At 40.9% G+C, this 23676-nt stretch overlaps 1 protein-coding gene across 2 annotated transcripts in view; it reads left to right on the plus strand.

The window, feature by feature from the left end:
• Positions 1-5518: 5518 nt before the first annotated feature.
• Positions 5519-23676, plus strand: part of RABGAP1L (RAB GTPase activating protein 1 like) — a 739452-nt gene continuing 721294 nt past the window's right edge. Inside the window, exon 1 of one of the 2 annotated variants that reach the window (XM_070768910.1) lies at positions 5519-5695. The gene's annotated coding sequence lies outside the window, so the exon portion shown is untranslated. The remainder of the gene's footprint in view (positions 5696-23676) is intronic. The other variant, XM_070768911.1, reaches the window with a different exon arrangement.

The raw sequence follows: 23676 nt of genomic DNA on the forward strand, positions 1-23676 counted from the left end.
GAACCCGCCTGCCAATGCAGGAGACGTAAGAGACACAGATTTCATCCCTGAGTCAGGAAGATCCCCTGGAGAGAGGGTGTGGCAACCCACTCCAGTAGTCTTGCCTGGAGAAACCCATGGACAGAGGGGCCTTGCAGTTTACGGTCCACAGGGTCTCACAGAGTTGGACATGACTGAAGCAACTCAGCTCAGAGTGGCAAAATTGTGAGGCTTACACGAGCACCATCATGTAGGCTTAGTATGACTTGCGTGAATTAGTCTGACGAAACCTACATGATGGTGCTCATGAATTATTCTGAATTTTGGGCTTCCCAGGTGGTGCTAGTGGTAAAGAACCCACCTGCCGATGCAGGAGATGTAAGAGATGTGAGTTCGATCCCTGGATCAGGAAGATCCCCTGGAGGAAGGCACGGCCACCCTTGGAAAATCCCATGGACAGAGGGGACTGGCGGGCTACTGTCCATTGGGTAACCAAAAATCGGACACTACTGAAGCCGCTTAGCATGCAGGCACACACAATCTGAATTTCAGCTCCACATAGAACTGTGAAATATAAAAATTTGTCTTCTACAATATATCTATGGTCTCTTTTTTTAAAAACATTTTTTTCATTTGGCTGCGTCAGGTCTTAGTTGTGGCATGTGGGATATTCTATCTTACCTGTGGCATGTGCAAGCTTTTCTTGTGGCTTGCAGAATCTTCTGGTCGCAGCTAGATGTAGGATCTAGCTCCTCGACCAGGAGTCAAATGCAGGCCCTCTGCACTGGCAGTGTGGAGTCACCAGGGTCACCACCACTGGGTCACCAGGGAATAAGTCCCAACAATATATAGTCTCTTCTATCACGTCTTTCTCTGTTGAGTCTTCCCTTCCTCAGGTTCCCATTGTCTCTTTTTCTATCTTTCCAATAGTAAAAAACCGCTCCAAACTCATATGATAAACTCATTTACACAAAATTACTGATACTCTTCTCAGTGAAAGCTGATTTAAACAGGGCAGAGGATTGAAGTCACAGTTTTTTGTTTTTTTTTTTTAATGTAGTGATGGATTCTAAGGGATAAGGTTACCTAGTCAGGGAAAGACTTGTGGGATGGTGGTGGTGAAGTTCCTTTCAAGACCCTGTAGAATTTTATCAAGTAGGTTGTTACCTATTCATCCCATTGGAAGTGTATTCTTAGAAGTGTCAAATAATGCAACTATAGCTTTTTTTTCTGTAACATGCATGGAAAATTTAGCTTTGGCTGCAAGTAACAAAAAGCCAAATTCAAACTTTCTTAAATAGATAAGGAAATTTATTGGCTTAGCTAAGTTACTAAATGCAGAGGAAGGTTGTCGGTTTCATTCTGGGTTCAAGCTTGTGTGTCATGTGTCAGCTTCAGGCTGGCTTCACTTATGGCAGCAAACTGTCTATAGTAACTATGGGATTCACATTCATCCATCACACTCAGCAAAGAGAGACAGAGAGAAAGAAAGGGGGGAGGGCACTTTTCTTCTCCCAACACAAGCCCAGGCCTTCCTTATACTGGACCAATTTAAATCTGTGTTAGCATCTATTACTGACAGAATCAGGTGAAGACCTGATTAGACTGATTGTGTGCCTCAGTCAGGGTCTACACTTGGAACTGGGCCTATTCCCATTCAAATCATTAGCTGCCTTATAATTGCAGAGGGCTGGAAATGCACATGTGGGTGGGAATCAACCAATAATACTCATCATAAAAACAAGATAATATTCCATCTCGACTTCCCTGGTGGTACAGTGGATAAGAATCCACCTGCCAATTCAGGGGACATGGGTTCGATTTCTAGTCTGGAAATACCCCACATGCTTTGGAGCAATTAAAGCCCGTGTGCTGCAACTACTGAAGCTCATATGCCTAGAGCCTGTGCTACATAGCAAGAGAAGACACTGCAATGAGAAGCCCATTCACCGAAATGAAGAGTAGCTCGCGCTCACTGCAACTAGAGAAAGACTGGGTGCAGCAATGAAGACCCAGTGCAACCAAAAGATAATGAATAAATAAATAAAGCTATAAGAAGATTATAAGACCTTTTTTTTTAAAAATTCCACCTGCTTAAATACTATAGTTTAAACTCTTCCATTTTTATTCAACATTGAACTTCTTCCCAGTTTTCGATATTCTGATATTTAAAATTGGGAACTGCAGACCCACATGGAAGAAACAGGGCAATGTGAGATACAATAAAGAATGCAGAGACTTTGGAAAAGAGACAGTACGTGTTTTGTAGCTTTTTGTCCCCATGTGAAACTGTAATTCCACTATTTCCAAATTTTCTACTTTTTAAAAAGAGGGCTGAAAAGAATGTGGAATCTTCTGGCTTTGAACTTTGGCTAACTTTTTAAGCACCATGCACGCTAAACAAAATACATCTGTGGGTTAGATATGGATCTAGGCCACTGGCTTAAAGTTATGAATCATCTTAGAACATTTTATAACACCTTCCCTCAAAGTGAGAGCCTCAGTCCTCTTATGAACCAGGGCTGCTGGTGTATGTTTAACGCTAAGAAAGCCACAGTGGGGAGACAAGTGAGCAGTACTCATTTTGTGAAGAACGCTTTGTTACTAGTTCTCTGGCATATACTTAGAACTGTTTTTCTGGTAGCGAGGATGCGTTTGTATCAAATCACCTTCACTGTCTCTTATCTGTGTTCTCTTGTGACTCACCTCTTATCTAGGTTCTCTTGTGACATCTCTTATCCAAATTCTATTGTGAGGAACAGCTCAGTTTTACAGAATGACTCCTCGTGATTAAGAGGTGTAACATGTGGCTATGGGACAGAGTACTTTTCCTTGTAGCAAGCTGGCACATCAATGACTTAGCTGTTATGCTCCACTTTAATAGGACAATTAACTAGCAACAGCCAATGGTAGACATTCTTATGCTGCCAAAGGCTTATGGTACTGAATATGGGAACACTAGGAACTAAAAGGCCTCTTGATGAAAGTGAAAGAGGAGAGTGAAAAAGTTGGCTTAAAGCTCAACATTCAGAAAACTAAAATCATGGCATCTGGTCCCATCACTTCATGGGAAATAGATGGGGAAACAGTGGAAACAGTGGCTGACTTTATTTTGGGGGGCTCCAAAATCACTGCAGATGGTGACTGCAGCCATGAAATTAAAAGATGCTTACTCCTTGGAAGGAAAGTTATGACCAACCTAGATAGCATATTCAAAAGCAGAGACATTACTTTGCCAACGAAGGTCCGTCTAGTCAAGGCTATGGTTCTACCAGTGGTCGTGTACGGAAGTGAGAGTTGGATTGTGAAGAAAGCTGAGTGCTGAAGAATTGATGCTTTTGAACTGTGGTGTTGGAGAGGACTCTTGAGGGTCCCTTGGAATGCAAGGAGGTCCAACCAGTCCATTCTGAAGGAGATCAGCCCTGGGATTTCTTTGGAAGGAATGATGCTAAAGCTGAAACTCCAGTACTTTGGCCACCTCATGCGAAGAGTTGACTCATTGGAAAAGACCCTGATGCTGGGAGGGATTGGGGGCAGGAGGAGAAAGGGATGACAGAGGATGAGATGGCTGGATGGCATCACCGAGTCGATGGACATGAGTTTGAGTGAACTCTGGGAGTTGGTGATGGACAGGGAGGCCTGGTGTGCTGCGATTCATGGGGTCGCAAAGAGTCGGACACGACTGAGCCACTGAGCTGAACTGAACTGAAACTTATTTTGAACTTATGATTTAAAACTTTTAGTTCCTTTTTTGGGGGGTCCGTTTCTTAGTGAGTGCTGATAATTGTCATGGTGTTGCCCTTTTTGTCAGAAAGCTTTTTTCCAGTTAGCAGATATCAGAAAGCAGAAACCATGTCATTGTCATCTGTTGACATCCTTGTGCCCAGTGTAAGTTTACTAGTATTTTATTTAGTAGAGGCTCAGTACATACTTGTTGGCTTCTTTATTAATAGATACAGATGATCTGAGTTATTCTGACCTTAACCTTATTAAATACCAAAAGTTCAGCATTTACTGGGTCAGGCTCAGAGTTAGGTAGTCTCTTGGAATACATAGGTTAAAGGATTTCCTAGGAAGACGCCCAGCACCTAGGGGAAATATTAAACAAATGTAATACTGTTGGTCTGTCCCAGCATCTATGAAAGTGAAAGTCCCTCAGTCCTGTCCCTCGGTCCTGTTAGACTCTTTGCGACCCCATGGACTATACAGCGTATAGTCCACTATACCACGTATGGAATTCTCCAGGCCAGAATACTGGAGTGGGTAGCCTTTCCGTTCTCCAGGGGATCTTCCTGACCCAGGAATCGAACCAGGGTCTCCTGAATTGCTGGTGGATTCTTTACCGAGCTATCAGGGAAGCCCCCTAGCATCTATAGAAACTTAAATTAGGGATTTCTCAAGGTAGCTTTTGGATCCAGGTGGGGAAATGAGTGCAGAAGAATTTAAGCAGGAGAGAGAATTTTAAACTAAAGAAGTCACTTTAGAGTGGAAATTATGGGACACATCTAACTCCTCCTGCGATGTCTTCACTTATTTATACAATAACATTTATGGAGTACTTTCTCTGAAGTCAGATGCTCTGCTAGGCACGTTGGAAGATAAAAATGAAGCACAGCCTCAAAAGATTCTTTAGTGGGCTAAAGTATCACACAAATTTACCCAGATAAAGCTGAATATATTCGGTGCCACAAACCTTTAGAAACAAAGTGCTAAGGAAATTCAGAAAAATTCCTGGTCTTTTTTTTTTTTTTGCCTGTAAGATCTAGGAAGAAGGATATCCACAGTTTAAGGATCAGTACAGTATTAGTCGATGAAAGAGTTGGCTTATTTTTATCTCTGCTAGTTTGTACCCCCAAATTTATTACCCCACAGGATAAAAAGGTGCAAATGAGGGTAAGTTTTCTTCATAAATACATAATAGTGCTTCCCGTTTAATCCCCACTGGTTATTTTCTTAATCTTTCCTGAGTCCCACAGAAGGAACCGTTATAAGCCCACAAGACACCTTGAAAGAGGCACAGAAAAGAGTAAGTGACGAGAGAAGTTAGAATTCTTTAAGGTGACTTCCCTGAGGAGTACTGGGCATTAAGAATGACAATATACGTAAACCAGATTTATGAGCAAGAACACAATAGCCCCAAAGTAAGAATTATCTAAGAGATCAGTAATCGCTGGGCAAGGCTTCAACCCAAACTCGCTCGGAGATTGAGGTCGCCCTAGCGAACCCGCGCGGCTGGGCTCCCGGCATGGGTAAGCTCTGGGAAGTTCTGAAGCACCGCGAGCGTCTCTAGCCCCTTTCCGGGTCCCTACTCTTCACAGTCTAGGTGGGCCAGGTCTTCACTCACAGAAGTTAACCCAAACACCGCCAGGCGCGGACGTGTACGCGCGTGCGCGCCCGCCGCTCAGGGCAGAGAAGGCGCCTCCGCCGTCAGGAGCGCGCACGCCGCGCCGAGGGGCCCGGACGTGCGCGCTCCCGACACGTCATCACCACCGCCACCACCTCCTCCTCCCCGACCCGCCCCCTCCCTCGCCTCTTCCTGCCGGGCGGTCCTCCTCCCCTCCTCTCTCCGCTCCCTCCGCCCTGTTCCCTCCGCCCTCCCAGGGCTTCGGCGGCGGCAGAGTGAACGGGACGGGCCGGGCCGCAGAACGCTGGGCGGCGGGTGCGACGCGGGCGCCTGGCAGAGTTGTTCCGGCCCTTCCCGCGGAGACGAGAGGAGGTGAGACGAGGGCGGCCTCGTAGGGGCCGGCGGGCGCACCAGTGGCCCGGGGCCGCGGGCTGGGCTGGGGGTGTTGGCGCCGGGGCTGCGCCTGGGGAGGGTAGCTGTGGGGGCCGGGCCGGGACGGGATGCGAGAGGACCGCGGGAGGAAGGCTCGGGACTGTCGGTGGCTCCGCGGACATCGGGAGTTCTCCCGGGCGGCCGCTCCTCGCGGCCGGGGCGGGTCGGCGGGCGGGCGGGGTCGGCGCCCCTCACCTGGGGGCGGGGGTGGTGACTTGGGCGCTCGCCTCCAGATGTGCCCTCCTGACACTGCCGCCGGCTGCTGCCGGGGTCGCCGTCCCGGCAGCCCCACGTCCGGGGGTGGGGGTGGGCGTGTGGGGAGGGTATTTTCTTACCCACGTTCAGGCATCTGTTCGTGACCGCGTCTCGCCCTCGCGCTCCCCCTGTCTCCGCCAGGCACTTTGCTCCGCTCCTGCTGTTGATGCTTGTGGTTTTGCTGGCTGGGATGGGCTGCGTGCTGGGCAGATCTCTACCTGTAAAGAATGCCCCGCTTCAAAGTTGACCGCCTGGCCATGCCAAACATCCCTCGTCCAGGTCGTGGGTATTCAGTGTCCTGATAACTGAGTCAAAGTTTCTGAGACTGGACTAGTACTTTGCACTGGTCGCCAGCGGTGCAGGGCTGGGCAGTGCGTCAGCATGTGGAAAGGGGCCACTGGCCAGCGGGGAGGTGTTCGGGTGCTAGGGAACTGGACCGATAGGATTGTTTCTGATCCCAGGGCAGTGTGTCCAGGTGCTTGTGTATTGTCCCTGTACTTCTTAGATAGGGTCAGTTTAGAAAACGTACCGAAATTTACGTGGTCACTTGTAGAAATGAGAGTTTCATGTAAGTGACGAGAAATACCAACCTTATTTTGCTGATGGTAAGGACAGCTTTCACTTGCCTGATAGATTTCAACGCTGACTGGAAACTTGATTTCAAGGTCTGCAGTTCTGGTGCTGGAAGGTTTAGGGATTTAAAAAAATACATTTAAATTTTCTTGCATGTACTGGGGAGATAGTTGCTTTTTATCATTCTGGAAACACCGTATCACGGAAACCTGACTTTTCTCATAATAGTGTTTGTGTGTGGCTTCCGCTGCACTTCAGTAGAATATCTGCGCATTTGTAGAATGATGGCAGAAGATACATGAAGTTTGCTTGTGGTAAAATTGGAAGTGGATTTTTGCCCATGGAAAATACTGGTCCACAAGTTGCCAGTATTGGAAAACTGGCCTGTGATTCATTATCTCAACAGAGTCCCATGTGAAACTGACAATGAAACTGCAAAGGAGAAAGACCAGGTGAATTTAATGTATACATTATCTTCAAATTGTATTAAATGCTTGTTTGGTTGGGGAGTTAGTTGAGACTGAGACTGGAGTCTTCAATCAGGTCAAAGTGTGCCCTGATATTTTGTATTGACAGGTCATCTGGGGAGAAGTGATGTAGTTGGTCAGTCTTTATATGTGAATGTATTACATAGCCTACATTATATTCTAGGAAGCTGGAAACAAAGTAGTAAGTCCCAGTACTATTGGGACATAGTGAATATACCAACCGACATAAAAGGCATGAAAGGTGTAAATGTGTGACTTTTTTTTTTTTTTGACCTGAGTTATTTGATGGTGATTTTTATATATTATAGTTGCAATGTTCTGTGAATTTTTGTGCCCTTGCTAATTGTTTCATAATTCAGATAATTTTCTTTTCACCTTAGTGGTTATTATGGTGTTTTAAAACTTGAGTAACAGAATTTTATTGGGTATGTGAAACAGTTTTTATGTTTTATCAGCTCACCAGTTTTAAATTTGTGATTTCTAAAAACTTAAAATTTTCTTTGCCTTAACCCAAAGTTGAGCTCATTCAGTTAGTGTATATTTATTTGAACTCAGATGATACAGCATTGAAGCTCAAAGTGTTTTTACCCATTCTTTTGGAGGAATCAAAAGAAGGAATTCTCTTGTGCCAAGTTAAAATACTGTGAATGGGAGCTTTGAGAAATTAGCTTTGAAGAGAGTAGTAGCTAAGTAGCAAAACTTTCTTGTTTTGAGGGTGTAGAAATTGGTCTGAATTCTAGCCTGCTGTTGTCTTGAAGTGGTGTGGGGTCTTAATGGCTGAATAGAGGATGTTTGGAGGATGGATATACTGTAGGCTATGGGATTCCCAGGCACAGAGTTTTCTTTTTGCTGTGTCTCACAAGTTTTAATGAGTTGCTACATGTGCATAGCTCTTGTATGTGTGTTTGTGTGTTTTCAGTTACTCACTTGTGTCTCACTTTTTGCCACCCTATGGACTATAGCCCTGTAGACTTCTCTGTCCATGGGATTTCCCAGGCAAGAATACTGGAGTGGGTTGCCATTTCCTCTTTCAGGGAATCTCCCTGACCCAGGGATCGAACCCATGTTTCCTGCATTGCAGGTGGATCTTCACTGCTGAGCCACCAGGGAAACCTAGGTATAGCGCTTACTTTCTATTCATAGGTCAGCCAGTGGACCTGAGCATGACCAGCAGCCCCAGGCTATTCCAGTCTCTGGTACAGCCTCTTATAGAGATGGTCTTATGAGCATTTGGCACCACAGATAGTGGAGGCAAAGAAAATATTGACTAGAGCCTGAGTATGGTAAAACACTCAGTTTTAAAGGCAAAGTTTAATATTGTGACCATGAAGAAAGACATTGCTTGACTTGACTCTTGGCTTTTCAAAGAATCAGACATGACTGAGCGACTGAACTGAATAATTTTCACTTGATGGTCAGTATTTGAAATTGGATAGAAGTACCTAGCAGTGGACCCTAATAAGGAATAGTTAATGGAATTAAGCAGGACTTGTATCTCAACATTCTCTTTTTCCTACTTCATTTACTTTCCATATTGTACTCATGCAACAGATAGGATACTACAATTGAGTATTGCCAGTTTGTGTTCGTGCTGACTTCTATTTTTCATCTTCTTTGTTTTTTGGTGTAATTTTTGGGATTTTCCTGGGAAACTTCTGTGCATATATTCAGTTGATTTGGAGTTAGATTTGAGCTAACATTATTAGCCTGCTTGAAATTCTGAGCCTCTTTGTTTTCTAAATAACCTTAAAAATAGAAAACACAATTCTTTATAAACACTCAGGAAAAATCTGGTTACAGACTGTGTTGTTGTGATAGACATAGTACAGCCCAAAATATATTCAGTAAACTTTACTTCTCACCCAGTTTAGTAAGCTTAAGTAAGAAAATAAGAAAGTATGTTTTTCAATAAAAGCCTGATTTTCCTAGAATATCAAGTCTAACAACTGTTTGCTGTGCTATTTTTCCCCTTGCCTATTCTAAATTCAACAAGTACTACATGTCTCTAGTCCCTGGCAAAAACTTAATTTTAGTAGTAGGGGATTCTCAGTAATGGAAGTCTATTGAGGGATGCAGGCTTGTGCTGGAGAATTTAACAGGGAAACATCAGGGATGGAAATTCACCTTTTTATAGCTCTGGTTTTCTTTGTACCCAGGTTCTAAGCAAGGGCTTCCCTGGTGGCTCAGTAGTAAAGAATCCGCCTGCAGTGCAGGAAATGCGGGTTAAATTCCTGGGTAGAGAAGATCCCCTGGAGAAGGAAATGGCTACCCATTCCAATATTCTTGCCTGGGAAACCCCATGGACTGAGGGGCCTGGCAGGCTACAGTCAATGGATTGCAGAGTTGGACAGAACTGAGCGACTGAACAAAAACAACAAGGTTCTTAGTTGGGTGGGTGAAGGGCACATATTCACAGTTACATGGACCTTTTTTCCTCCTAAGATTTCCTTCTCCTTTCCTCCTGTCTCCCCTAACCCTTTGCTGAATGAGCCACTGCAACTAGTAGGAGGATGTTGTAGCCCTGGGTTGTAGCTGAACAAAGGCTGAGAACCTTGGTCTTTTGCTAATACTTCCTAAGCCAAATTTTCCCTTCCTGTAATTTGCCTTCTGGTGATGCCAGTAGGCATCTCTCATTTTTGAAGAGACATATAAATTTTGATGTCGAGATTACATATGTAACTAAGAGTGCAATTTATTGCATTGTGTACACATGGAAGAGGACTAGGAGATTGTTTAGCTGAACATTTATGAACGGTTTTGACTGTGACTCACAGTAAGAAATACATTTTATACCGATTCAGCATGCACGTGCGTGCACGCACACGCACACACACACACACACACACACACACACAAACACGTGAAGTTGAAAGAAAATTTTGGTGAAGTAATACTTGTCATTTTAGGCCTTTGCTGGAGCTGGCTTATCAGTTGACTTGTAAGAGTAGTTATGCCTCTCTTTCCACCCAAGTGCATGTGTAGCTTGAAATTGGCTTTGGTGGGAGTATTTACACCAGGGACATCAACAGATGTTACAGTTCAGAGCTTTTCTCTCTCCTTTGGGTAGCCAGTTAAACATTCACAGTGTACCACTTCACTGCCTACAACATATTTTGATATTTTCTATTTTATTTCATTTTATTAAAAAGATAATGCTGGGTTTTGATGCCAAAATTGATTTTACAGCCTGATAATGGATAACCGTCTATGGTTAAAAACTGGCTTAGTCCACCTTCTTGACTTTGTGGATGAATACACTAAAAAATTGAAGTTCAAGGTCATATAGCTAGTCATTAGCAAAGTGGGGTCTGTGGACTCCTAATCTGAAGTTCTATCTAGTGGATTTATCTCTTTTCCTAACCCATGGAACTCAGAGAGTTTAATATGTGTAAGACGTGTTAAGCAGTTTGAACAGAGATGAATAAGGCATGAACCTTGACCCTGAGGCTTTATGCTTGTGTGGGAGATTAAATATGTAAACGAAGATAATGTAAGGCAGAAAGTAATATGTAGTAAAGAGATAAAGATAAGGAGGTACAAGTTAGAGAGAGGAGGGAGGGATTACCTTTAGTTGTAAGGATATGGGAAGAAGTGACATTTAAACCATGCTTTGAAGAATGGGTAGGATTTGGACATGTGGAAATAGGACGCATAGTAAATAGAGAAAGGTCTTTCTGGGCCAGGGTGATCAAAGGTATAGAGCGAAAGAGCTAGGCAAGAAAGAGTCAGTACCAAATGGTGAAGAGCTTTGAATGGCAGTTTTCCTTTCTGTTTTTCAGCTTATCTTTCACTTTTGTCTCTGCAGTCATTGGTACTCACTTCTTAACGTTCAGTAAGCTCCCTGTATGCTTTGCTCCTGACTTGACTGTGACCCAGAGAGCGCTTAAGTATCCTTAGAGTAAAAGCTGAGGGAAAAATTATTAGTGTAAGAGAAGCAAAGTTGAGTATACCAATCCTAAAACTGTTGGAAAGAAAGGGAAAACATTTTCTTTGTAAGGAGATACCATTATTTTTTGTTTTGCCAAATAGACAGCATCAGATTGGCTGTAGCAGGAAGCAGTTTTGAAAGACTTTTTAAAGCACCTTCTAAAATGTGCTTTCTATATGACTGGGTCTTAATTTGGAGGCAGGTTTGGCTTAGGCAGAAAGGCAGTTGATACAGATCCACAGCTGAGCTGACTAGTTTTCAGAATTTAGGACAGCAAAGCAGGGTATTCATACCACAGCCAGTTGTGAAGACTTGCTAGATTCTTTACTCAAGTAGTTCCTTTGATTTCAGCATTTATGTCTTTGACAATCTGTATGACGGGGGATGTTTTGAAGTCCTGGATGGAGCTTGCTTTGTTCCATAAGGGAATTAGATGGCTGGAAATGAAGACAAATGACAGTATGTTGTATCTGTTAATGAAACTGATTCTCAAGATTTTCTGCCTGTTGAAGATTTCATACTCACTGCTTCTAATTAAAATGATGCACAGTCAATTTGAAGAAGCTTTACTTCTCTTTGACCTACCTATTCTATAAAGTAAAAGCCCTTTTAGATTGTTGCCCAGGTAACACATACAGACTGCTGGAAGTGTGTGGAAAATTTTGGTAATCTTGGTAATGAAGTTGCTATAGTAAAAAAAAAAAAAAAAAAAACTTCTTGGTAATAAGTTGGGCTACTTCTGGATAGTTGATAAGGAATTTTGGGGTTGAGATTTGGTTCCAAAATAAATATGAATGAATGTCTAGCCATACTGTTTTACTCATTTAAAGTTCTGATATGTATATTGTCCTGTTACTGTAGGTTTTAGCAGTTTCACATGAACTGCTTCACAAGATAGCACATCCCAAATAGCATGATAAGAGTTTAGAGGCAGCATGCTTCAGATACCTCACACCACTTGAATGGTGCAGCTAATCATGTCAGCACAGAGGTGTTTTTTTTTTTTTTTTTTTTTTAACATGTTTTTACAAATTGAGTTGATTAAAATTTTCTACCATCAGTTTTTTTGTGTATATGTGGTACACAGTGTCCTTAATTTAAGCTATGCAAACATTTTCCTAAACACGTACACATTGATGTGTATGTATAACAAACACCGCTGCTGCTGCTAAGTCACTTCAGTCGTGTCCGACTCTGTGTGACCCCATAGACCACCAGTTGTTGGAATTTTTGGTGAGAATACAGTCAACCTGGTAAATGACTAAAAGTAAGTGATTTGGCTCTTTGAAGACTATCTCTTAAGTCACAAATATAAAAGAGCCATGCATACCCATTGGGTTTTTTTTTTTTTCTTTGTATGCCACATTTCCAGGAAAGTAGCACATTTTACAAGTCAAGCATAGAATTCATTGGTATCAGTGAAGGAGTTCCGAATTTCACCCTTACCTGTGTTTTACATGCACCTCTGTTCTGCCCTCCTTATCAGCAGTAGGAAACATTGTATTATGCGCTCAGACACGCAGTTTGCGACCCCATGGACTGTATAGCTTACTAGGCTCTTCTTTCCATGGGATTTCCCAGGCAGTAATATTGGAGTGGGTTGCCATTTCCTCCTCTAAGGGAATCTTCCTGACCTAGGGATTGAACCCGTTTTCCTGCATTGGGAGGCAGATTCTTTACCACTGAGTCACCAGAGAAGCCAGGCAAAATTACAGGACCTAAAAAATCAAACTTCCACCAGAGGGGATGCAAATAACAAACACTATTTTTAGAGAAAATACAAACTTGTGGTTTTTCAGTTTTGAAGGTTTAAGAGAAATGTAGCGCTAGTTTTTGATAAACAAGGTTGAGTGTTTATTCTGTGCTTCAAGATGTACTTTGTCATTTTTGAGCCCCATTTCTAAGAGCATTGTATAAATGCGAATGTTTGTTAGAGTGGTTATTAGGTATTTCCTTCAATAGTTTCTCTTTAGTAAATTTATCTTGATAAGACACTTGGGATGAATTATATCTTTGTTTAGTGAGAAGTCAACCTCTGAAGGGAGACTATACGTATACTGGCAGGTGATATGGTTTCTTAGGTTGTTTTATAGTAATTTTGTTGTCTCAGCAGCTAATAGCCATCTGACCTTAATCATTTATTATTTTATTTCCACAGAGATCCCTCATGGGCTGTATTCTTTCATTTAAAATCTCTGTCTCATATTTTGCCCTACTGTTAGTGGTCAGGTTTGGGCTAATGTTAAAGACTTTGTCCTAGTCTTTCCATGCAAATATGTTGCTTATCAAGTTGGTACTAAATTGTAATTTAGTTAATGTCCTCTTTCCTGCATCTATTTTTCTCTCTTAATATTCTAGAATCTTCTTTTAACACTAACCCAAACTTCCTGGTAAACTTAATGGGAAAAATGAAGTTAGATGTTATTATTCAAATCTTTGGACCACCTGTTTGCTAGTACTACAGAACCTGTAAAAATTTTTTTGCATAAGTTTGTTTGTTGTTCAGTTGCTAAGTCATATCCAACTTTTTGTGACCCCATGGACTACAGCATGCCAGGCTCCCATGTCCTTCACTATCTCTCAGAGTTTGCTCAGATTCATGTCCTTTAAATTGGTGATGCTATCTAACCATCTCATCTTCTGCATGAGTTAGGCAGCTTAATTTTTCAGTAATGAGTCTAGGCCTCTAATTTTGTATTTATTTTATTTAATTTTTAAATTGAACAATAGTTGATTTAAAAAATGCTGGTTTCAGGTGTACAGCAGAGTGATTATATATACAATCACTCTGATTATATATATAATCAGAGTATGTATATATATATATATAATCAGATTCTATATATATATAATCAGAGTGTATATGTATATATATATAAACACACACACACACACACACACACACACAAGATCTTCGTGACCCAGATAATCACGATGGTGTGATCACTCACCTAGACCAGACATCCTGGAATGGGAAGTCAAGTGGGCCTTAGGAACCATCATTACGAATAAAGCTAGTGGAGGTGATGGGATTCCAGTTGAGCTGTTTCAAATCCTAAAAGATGATGCTGTCAAAGTGCTGCACTCAATATGCCAGCACATTTGGAAAACTCAGCAGTGGCCACAGGACTGGAAAAGGTCAGTTTTCATTCCAGTCCCAAAGAAAGGCAGTGCCAAAGAATGCTCAAACTACCACACGATTGCACTCATATCACACGCTAGCAAAGTAATGCTCAAATTTCTCCAAGCCATGCATCAGCAATATGTGGACCGTGAACTTCCAGATGTTCAAGCTGGATTTAGAAAAGGCAGAGGAACCAGAGATCAAATTGCCAACATCCACTGGATCATCAAAAAAGCAAGAGAGTTCCAGAAAAACATCTATTTCTGCTTTATTGACTATGCCAAAGCCTTTGACTGTGTGGATCACAATAAACTGTGGAAAATTCTGAAAGAGATGGGAATACCAGACCACCTGACCTGCCTCTTGAGAAACCTGTATGCAAGTCAGGAAGCAACAGTTAGAACTGGACATGGAACATCAGACTGGTTCCAGATAGGAAAAGGAGTACATCAAGGCTGTATACTGTTACCCTGCTTATTTAACTTATATGCAGAGTACATCATGAGAAACGCTGGGCTGGAAGAAGCACAAGCTTGAATCAAGGTTGCCGGGAGAAATATCAATAACCTCAGATATGCAGATTACACCACCCTTATGGCAGAAAGTGAAGAAGAACTAAAGAGCCTCTTGATGAAAGTGAAAAAGGAGAGTGAAAAAGTTGGCTTAAAGCTCAACATTCAGAAAACTAAGATCATGACATCCAGTCCCATCACTTCATGGCAAATGGATGGGGAGACAGTGGAAACAGCGGCTGACTTTATTTTTTTTCTGGGCTCCAAAATCACTGCAGATGGTGATTGCAGCCATGAAATTAAAAGACACTTACTCCTTGGAAGGAAAGTTATGACCAACCAAGATAGCATATTCAAAAGCAGAGACATTACTTTGTCAACAAAGGTCCATCTAGTCAAGGCTATGGTTTTTCCAGTGATCATGTGTGGATGTGAGAGTTGGACTATAAAGAAAGCTGAGTGCCGAAGAATTGATGCTTTTGAACTGTGGTGTTGGAGAAGACTCTTGAGAGTCCTTTGGACTGCAAGGAGATCCAACCAGTCTATCCTAAAGGAGATCAGTCCTGGGTGTTCATTGGAAGGACTGTGTTGAAGCTGAAACTTCAATACTTTGGCCACCTGATATGAAGAGCTGACTTACTTGAAAAGACCCTGATGCTGGGAAAGATTGAGGGCAGGAGGAGAAGGGGATGACAGACAATGAAATGGTTGGATGGCATCACTGACTCAATGGACATGGGTTTGGGTGGACTCTGGGAGTTGGTGATGGACAGGAAGGCCTGGCGTGCTGCGGTTCATGGGGTCGCAAAGAGTTGGACACGACTGAGTGAACTGACGTGAACACACATATAAATGTATATATAATTTTTGATTATTTTCAATTACAGGTTACTATAAGATATTGAATATAATTCCCAGTACTATATATTAAATCCTAGTTGTTTATTTTCTGTATGCTATGCTAAGTCACTTCAGTCGTGTCCGACTCTGTGTGACCCCATAGATGGCAGCCCACCAGGCTCCCCCGTCCCTGGGATTCTCCAGGCAAGAACACTGGAGTGGGCTGCCATTTCCTTCTCCAGTGCATGAAAGTGAAAAGTGAAAGTGAAGTCGCTCAGTGTCCGACTGTTAGCGACCCCATGGATTGCAGCCTAACAGGCTCCTCCGTCCATGGGATTTTCCAAGCAAGAGTACTGGAGTGGGGTGCCATTGCCTTCTCTGTATTTTCTGTATAGTAGTGTGTATATGTTAATACCAAACACTCAGTTTATCCCTCCCACCCTCTTTTTCCCCTTTGGTACCGTAAGTTTTCTCTGCCTGTGAGTCTATTTCTGTTCTGTAAATAAGTTCATTTGTATCACTTTTTAGATTCCACATATAATATTTGATATCATATGATATTTGTCTTTCTCTGGAATAATTCACTTAGTATGATAATCACTAGGTCCATCCGTTTTGCTGCAAATGGCATTATTTCATTCTTTTTTATGGCTGAGTAATATTCCATTGTGTGTATGTACACCACATCTTCTTTATCCATTCATCTGACAGTGGATACTTAGGTTGCTTCCATGACTTGGTTTTTATAAATAGTGCTGCTATGAACAGTGGGGTGTTCTAATTTTTTTAAAATTTTGATGTGCATTTTATATTTCTTGTTGGCACTGTCAATAGTTTTGATAGGTGAAACAGGTTTCTCCCCTTGCACTTGATTTCACAAACAATAAAATAGCAATCTCTACCATATGAAGATACCAGATAAAGGTTTTAAAGAATAATCCAATAATAGTAGTTCATAGAAGCTAGTTCATTTAGCAGTTGATGTGGTGCTTCTCATTTTACTTGTAAGTTTCATTATGTTTACATGCTAGTCATGGTGGAACTTTATTATTATGTGCCATTGAGAATTTATTTTTCTAGATAGAGAACTTTGGTAATTTTTATACTTGTGAAAATTTCATTTGGAAGAGGAGCATGATAGTAGATTTTATAAATTATGGTTGGTCAAAGTGAATGGAAAAAAACATGTGCTTTAAGCCACAAATTACTGAAAACATTTTTTGGTTTTGTGGAACACAAGGTAGGTAGAGCCTAAGAGCTCAATTTTCGATGTAGTGTTGCAGTTAAATTCTGAGAGCATAAGTGATTTGCCACAGTTTTTCCTCTTTGCATAATAATAATAACAAAAACTAACATTATTGAGTGTGAATGGGTTAGTTATTCTATAAGATAATGTTCATTATCTAGTTAATCTTCACAATAACTACCTGAGGTAGGAACTATTACAGTGTCCAGTTTGCAGGTGAAGGAACAGACTTAGAGAAGGTCATAACTTATGATTACGCAGCTCATAAGAGGCAAGTCTCTTTCGCTACTAAATTACCTCATAGCAACTCTCAACTGCTACTCTATATTGATGATTTCTTTAAATGGGGTTGATGATACTTGCCTTGAGTGTTTTGTAGGGTAATTATGAGAACCTAAAAAGGTAAGATTTACAACAGGAAACCTATAAATGTGCCTGGTGTTTTCATTTTACTGGGAATTTTTTTGAGAAGCCAAAGAAGTCTTTGAAATAGATAAGCACATATATTACTTTTAATCACTAAAATAAGTCAAACCATAAAATAAATCGAGCAAACAGATTTTGATAGGCTGCTGTCTGAACAGCAGAAGACATGTTTTGTGTGGGTCCAGATGATCAGTGAGTGAAAGGCAAGTGGAGGCAGAAATGTAGGGATGTATTGAGTAGAAAGTGGATTGGATCATCTCTAGCAACCTGAATTCTTTCTGCAGTGAGGAGGAGTATTAAGTAACATTAGATGATCTCAGAGATGCTTCCAACAGCAAGATCTCTGAGTGTTTGTAATGGGTGACTTTTATTTTATTCTTGTACCTCAAAATAGCTAGATATACCCCCAAATGTTTTTATTTTAGCTTGGATAATTAACAATCACTGTTCTTTAAATGTCAGTTTATTTATTTATTTTTTTTGCACTGAGGGTGGAAAAATATATTATGGTTGCCTGGAGAGAATATATTTATGTATTTTGCTTTTTTCCCTACAAGATAAACAGATTTTTTTGAGGGTGCAGTGGGTAAAACAGCTTAATAGTATATTGTTGCTTGCTTGCACTTAATACTTTTTTGTAATTTCCCTCAAATTTAGATTTCATAAGTTTGTATTTCCAAATGAAAGTTAACATTATGAGTATGAAACGTCATTTTTATTGTATGGGGTGTTACAGTTTTATGGCTCTTTATACAGTTGGTTTCATTCTCTGACACTGTTTTATTCAGCAGGCATTTGTAAGGCAAGGAAAGGATTCAGTGCTTGAGAAACAGAGATAAGAGATGGTTAAGAAAATGACAGTCATATTGGAGAAACATACAAGTACAGTGGGGTGTAGCCAGGATGGGGGCAGTGTCGGATGTGTCTTACAGGAAAGCTTCAGAGGGTTCTGTAACCTGGTCTGAGTTGAATTTAAAGAAGGTGAGAGAGGCCTCTTAGGGGTATGAAAATTTGAAGTTGTAACTCTTTACTTGGGTAGACCCAGTAGCTCCTTATCTTCTTTCTGAAACATGCAGAAACCCCCAAATGGATGTAATTTTTTATAAGTAAGTAATTAAAAATAAAGCTCTCACTGAGAACTTACTTTTATTTTATATATGATGCTGTGGTTTCTAAAGTAGCAGATTAAAAAGAATAATATAGAATTGAAATGGTGTCATAAATATACATACTGTAATAACAGATTGCTGACATTGATAGCAAGGAAGAAATAGGAAAAACTAAAAAAAAAAAAAAAGAAATAGGAAAAACTATACACACACACACACACACACACACACACACAACCCAACTCTACAAACCATAGATAGTAAAGGAAAACAGCCTTGCACACCCATTTAGCTTTGGGTATCTGTTGTATTTCTATTGGTATATATAGAATAATAATGAAAGTTTGTCATGTTCTCTCTTATAAGAAAAGGTTAAATATATGGTCTGTATAGTTCATTTATGAAGACATTAAAGTTTTTTCTTAGGAAGATTTTAAAGTATGAAATAGTGTGAAAACCAGAGAGTAAACTCTTATGTCAGTTATCAAATTGTTTATCTTGAGTGATTGATTTCCAAAGGGCTTTGAATAACCTTAGATTTAGTTTTTTTCTTATATATGACACATCTTTGTTGTTGTCTAGTTGCTCAGTCATGTCTGACCCTTTTTGCAACCCCTCTGTCCAGGCTCCTCTGTGCATGGAATTCTCCAGGCAAGAGTAGGTTGCCATTCCTTTCCCCAGGGGGTCTTCCCAACCCACATACTGAACCCACGTCTCCTGCATTGCAGGTGGATTCTTTACTGCTGAGCCACCGGGGAAGCCCATATGACGCATATACTGCATATTTTATGGAATATTAGACATAGTTCAGACAGTAAAGAGTCTGCCTTCAATGCAGGAGACCCAAGTTTGATCCCTGGGTTGGGAACATCCCCTGCCGGAGGGCATGGCAACCCACTCCAGTATTCTTGCCTGGAAAATTCCATAGATGGAGGAGTCTGGCGGGCTATAGTCCACAGGGTCGCAAAGAGTTGGACACGACCGAGAGACTTCTCTTTCTTTTACTTTCAGACATAGTTCAGCACAGTCTTTGCTGTGTAACATTGGCTAGAAATTATTTGCTTATATTGTTCATTTGCTAAGTCCTGTGTGACTCTTCAGAGAAGGCAATGGCACCCCACTCCAGTACTTTTGCCTGGAAAATCCCATGGGCAGAGGAGCCTGGTGGGCTGCAATCCATGGGGTTGCAAAGAGTCGGACACGACTGAGTGACTTCACTTTCACTTTTCACTTTCATGCATTGGAGAAGGAAATGGCAACCCACTCCAGCGTTCTTGCCTGGAGAATCCCAGGGACAGGGGAGCCTGGTGGGCTGCTGTCTATGGGGTCGCACAGAGTCGGACACAACTGAAGGGACTTAGCAGCAGCAGTGTGACTCTTCTGTGACCCCATGGACTATAGCCCACCAGGTTCCTCTTCCATAGGTTCTCCAGGCAACAGTACTGGAGTGGGTTGCCATTTCCTTCTCCAGGTATTTGCTTATATAAAATATCAAACTTAGGATTCTTGACCGTTTGGGTATTAAGTCCTTTTGAGAGTATGGACCAGGTTGTCTTTCTCTTCTGGATGACTTATAGTTGTCTCTCTCAGTCTAGATGCTATCATCTTGAAAGCCTTCACTGAGATTGTAGACTGTTAGAAATCTGTTAGATATCTCTTATCTGTGTTTTTGGAGCATCTTATTTTCCTCCCTGTTGTGATACTAATAACATTGCATTGTACCTTGTCTGTTTTTACTTTAGACTACAGTATAGGCATTTTGAGAACAAAAGCTATTTTGTCTAGGGCTCTTGAATTGGTGTCCCCTTGATTTGAATCTTGGCTGTGTGTGGCATTGGGGAAATTATCTGTAAAGTGGGGATAATCGTACTACATAGAGTTATTTATCTTGAATATATTAATGAATGTAGAGGATAAATAACACAGTTTCTGGCATATTGTTTAGTTCTCATAAATGTTTCCTCCTCCTTTTTTTTTCTTACTGTGTCTGGCATTTACTTTTAAATGCTTTTAAAAGTATTACTACAGTAGTACTTTTAAGGTGGTTTTGTAAACTATGTTAGAGCTCATTTGGATCTATCATTATTAAATGAAAATTTCTTAAAATGAATAATAACTAGTATATAAAAAATACAGTCTTTGAGCTAGATATCAGCAAGTCATGTAGTCTCCAAATTTCATTATCAGCCTGAAAAACTTTCTCCAGGCCTTGTCAAGCATGTAATTGTTGTGATGGCAGTGAATTTCAAGTAGGTGGGCCTGGTGCTCTGTCTGTGGTGACCTGGAGGATGGGGGTAGGGAAAGAGGGGGAAGCTCAAGAGGGAGGTGATATATATGTATATAATTATGGCTCATTTGTGGTGGTGTATGGCAGAAACCAATACAACATTGTAAAGCAGTTTTTTTCCAATTTAAAAATAAAAAATAAAGATGCTTCTGAATGTAAAAAAATTAAGTAGGTGGAAAAGATTGTAGAATTCCTTTTTCTGAATTTGCTGCTTTCTGACCTTGTTCACTTGTCTTGGTGGCTGTGCCTCTTACTGCCATCATCTTGGCCTTGTTATTGATCTGTTTCTTGGAAGGAAAGAACCCTGTCTGACAAACTTACTAGCTGTGTGACCCTGGGTAAGTAACCTTACTTCTGGGTTTATATATGTGTATAATGAAGTAATAATAATACCTCATGACTCTGAAATTTTAGAAATAGGTGCCTGGTGTATAGAAGGTGCTTCGTAGATGGTAGGTATTCTTAGCTCTCTTTTCAAGCCAGAATGCTTGGTATTCCTTCTTTATTAGTAACTTTGTTTGACAGCAGCAAACCAAGAAATAGGGTAAAGGAGAGCTGGATCACCAGGGGAATGAAAGCAGAGATTTTGCACCAGCATTCTTGACCTCAGATGGGAGATGGGTGGGAAGGGCCTGTAGCTTTATGTGAAGGAGGATGGGCAAAACCTGATTGGATCAGATGTAGCATAACATCTGTAGTCTGGCCTAAACCCTCATCAGCTGGTTGGGTGGTTTTTAATTTACTTAAAATTTAAAAGTTTGGTTTATTTTTTAGTTATTAAAATGCTTACAATACTAAACTACTTACTTGATTACAGAATGATTTTTCAATGAGCTGAGCACAACTTATTCAAGGCTTATGGACTATAGAGCTGTTCCTCTGTGATAGTGTGTTAAGACATTTCTAGAAACGAAGTGTCCCCTACCCTGCCTCCCCCCACCTATCCTTTACTCGCTTAGTGCCACAGGTTGTTGAGATCTATATGACTGCTACTCCTGTTGGGATCTGTCATTTCATTACATCTCTCTGTTGTTTGCAAGGCGTCATGTTAAGTGCTGTGGAGGAATGTAAAGAAGTAAAACCATGTATTGCAGGAAATTGATTGCAATGGGGAAAATGATACATACATGTATTAAAAATAACTAATTTTTTAAAAACCAGAATTATTAACTAAAACATCTTATTTTCTGAGCCCAATGTCCCTAGGGTCATTTAAGGTAAATAGTTTTGCTGGAAAAAAAGTCTTAGGCTGTTGTTATGCAAGTGTCAAACTTGCATAGAAAAGTTGGAAACTGAAGTTTCTGACTAATGTTAATTTTTCCATCTTATTTGTGAACCTTTATTAGCATTATCTTGTACTGATTCCTTCACTAATATCTTCTAACAATTTAAAAAATTATTTGTCACCTTCAAATGTGATAATTGAAAAGTTGGTTAATTATTCTGTGTCTTTCAAAGCAGAATAAGTTAAATCATCATGATTTAGATGTTTTCCTATGGTAGTATTTTATCTTAGTTTGTGTCATTTGCAGCAGATCATCAAGTTAGTGCTGTATTTATTATTAAATCTAGTATAAATGTAGTATCTTTACTGCAGAATGGTGCACATTTTGATCAAAAGAAGCACTGCCACCCTCCCTGTCACCTCCAGCTGTACCTTGACTAATATTTGGATATAAAGGAATCTAATCAGATTGCTCTCTCCTTTGATTTTCCTGTTGCTGACTTCCTGTCATTCAGATCTCTGCTTAAAAAAATTTTTTTGAGTGTTTCCTGAACCACCTAATCTGAAGTGGTTCTTGATGCTCTTGGCTTGCTCTGCCACGTTGCCCTATGTATTTTCATGCAGAATACTTATCCCTGTCATAGAAACTTTCTTCTTTCCTTTCTCCCCCCTCTCCCTTTCTTCACTCCCTCCTTCCTTTCTTCCATTCTCCAGTAGCTTGTATGCTCTTTGAGAAGAAGGACTTAACTGGTTTTTATCACTTCTGTTATCTCTAGAGCTTCAAATAATTCGATCAATAAAGTTTTGTTACTGTAGAATGAAACAGACATTCTTTCCCCTAAGTAGCTTTATGACTGTCTTGAAAGTTCATTTTACTTCATTATGCCTTGGTTTCTTCCATTGCAAAATGGGTGGGGGATGGGAGAGGAAAGAGATTGAATTAGATTATTTCTAAAATTTCTGCTGTTAGCTTGTGGTGAGCTTTGAGTCCTGCTCTAATGGTGTTGATGAAGTTGGGCTTAGCTACTTAATTATTTTCTTACTCTTCTCTTGAAACCAGTAGTGCATATTTATATTTGTAAGATTACTGACAGCATTGGTGAGTTAACTCTGATTGTAGACTCAGTTTTTTGGTGTATATAGATTATTAAAGAGATTAGATCTGCAACATGATTTCTGTTTTGATCAAATTAGGTTCTGTGGCATATCCAAGTATTAAGTTGAACTGATCTTTCTGGTATTTACTCTAAATATCAGGAAATTTTCAGATCAGATCAGTCGCTCAGTCGTGTCCGACTCTTTGCGACCCCATGAATCGCAGCACACCAGGCCTCCCTGTCCATCACCAACTCCTGGAGTTCACTGAGACTCACGTCCATCGAGTCAGTGATGCCATCCAGCCATCTCATCCTCTGTCGTCCCCTTCTCCTCCTGCCCCCAATCCCTCCCAGCAGCAGAGTCTTTTCCAATGAGTCAGCTCTTCGCATGAGGTGGCCAAAGTACTGGAGTTTCAGCTTTAGCATCATTCCTTCCAAAGAAATCTCAGGGCTGATCTCCTTCAGAATGGACTGGTTGGATCTCCTTGCAGTTCAAGGGACTCTCAAGAGTCTTCTCCAACACCACAGTTCAAAAGCATCAATTCTTTGGCACTCAGCCTTCTTCACAGTTCAACTCTCACATCCATACGTGACCACAGGAAAAACCATAGCCTTGACTAGACGAACCTTTGTTGGCAAAGTAATGTCTCTGCTTTTGAATATGCTATCTAGGTTGGTCATAACTTTCCTTCCCAGGAGTAAGCGTCTTTTAATTTCATGGCTGCAGTCACCATCTGTAGTGATTTTGGAGCCCAGAAAAATAAAGTCTGACACTGTTTCCACTGTTTCCCCATCTATTTGCCATGAAGTG

The sequence above is a fragment of the Bos indicus genome, chromosome 16 (assembly GCF_029378745.1).
Source record: "Bos indicus isolate NIAB-ARS_2022 breed Sahiwal x Tharparkar chromosome 16, NIAB-ARS_B.indTharparkar_mat_pri_1.0, whole genome shotgun sequence".
Taxonomy (NCBI): Eukaryota; Metazoa; Chordata; class Mammalia; order Artiodactyla; family Bovidae; genus Bos; species Bos indicus.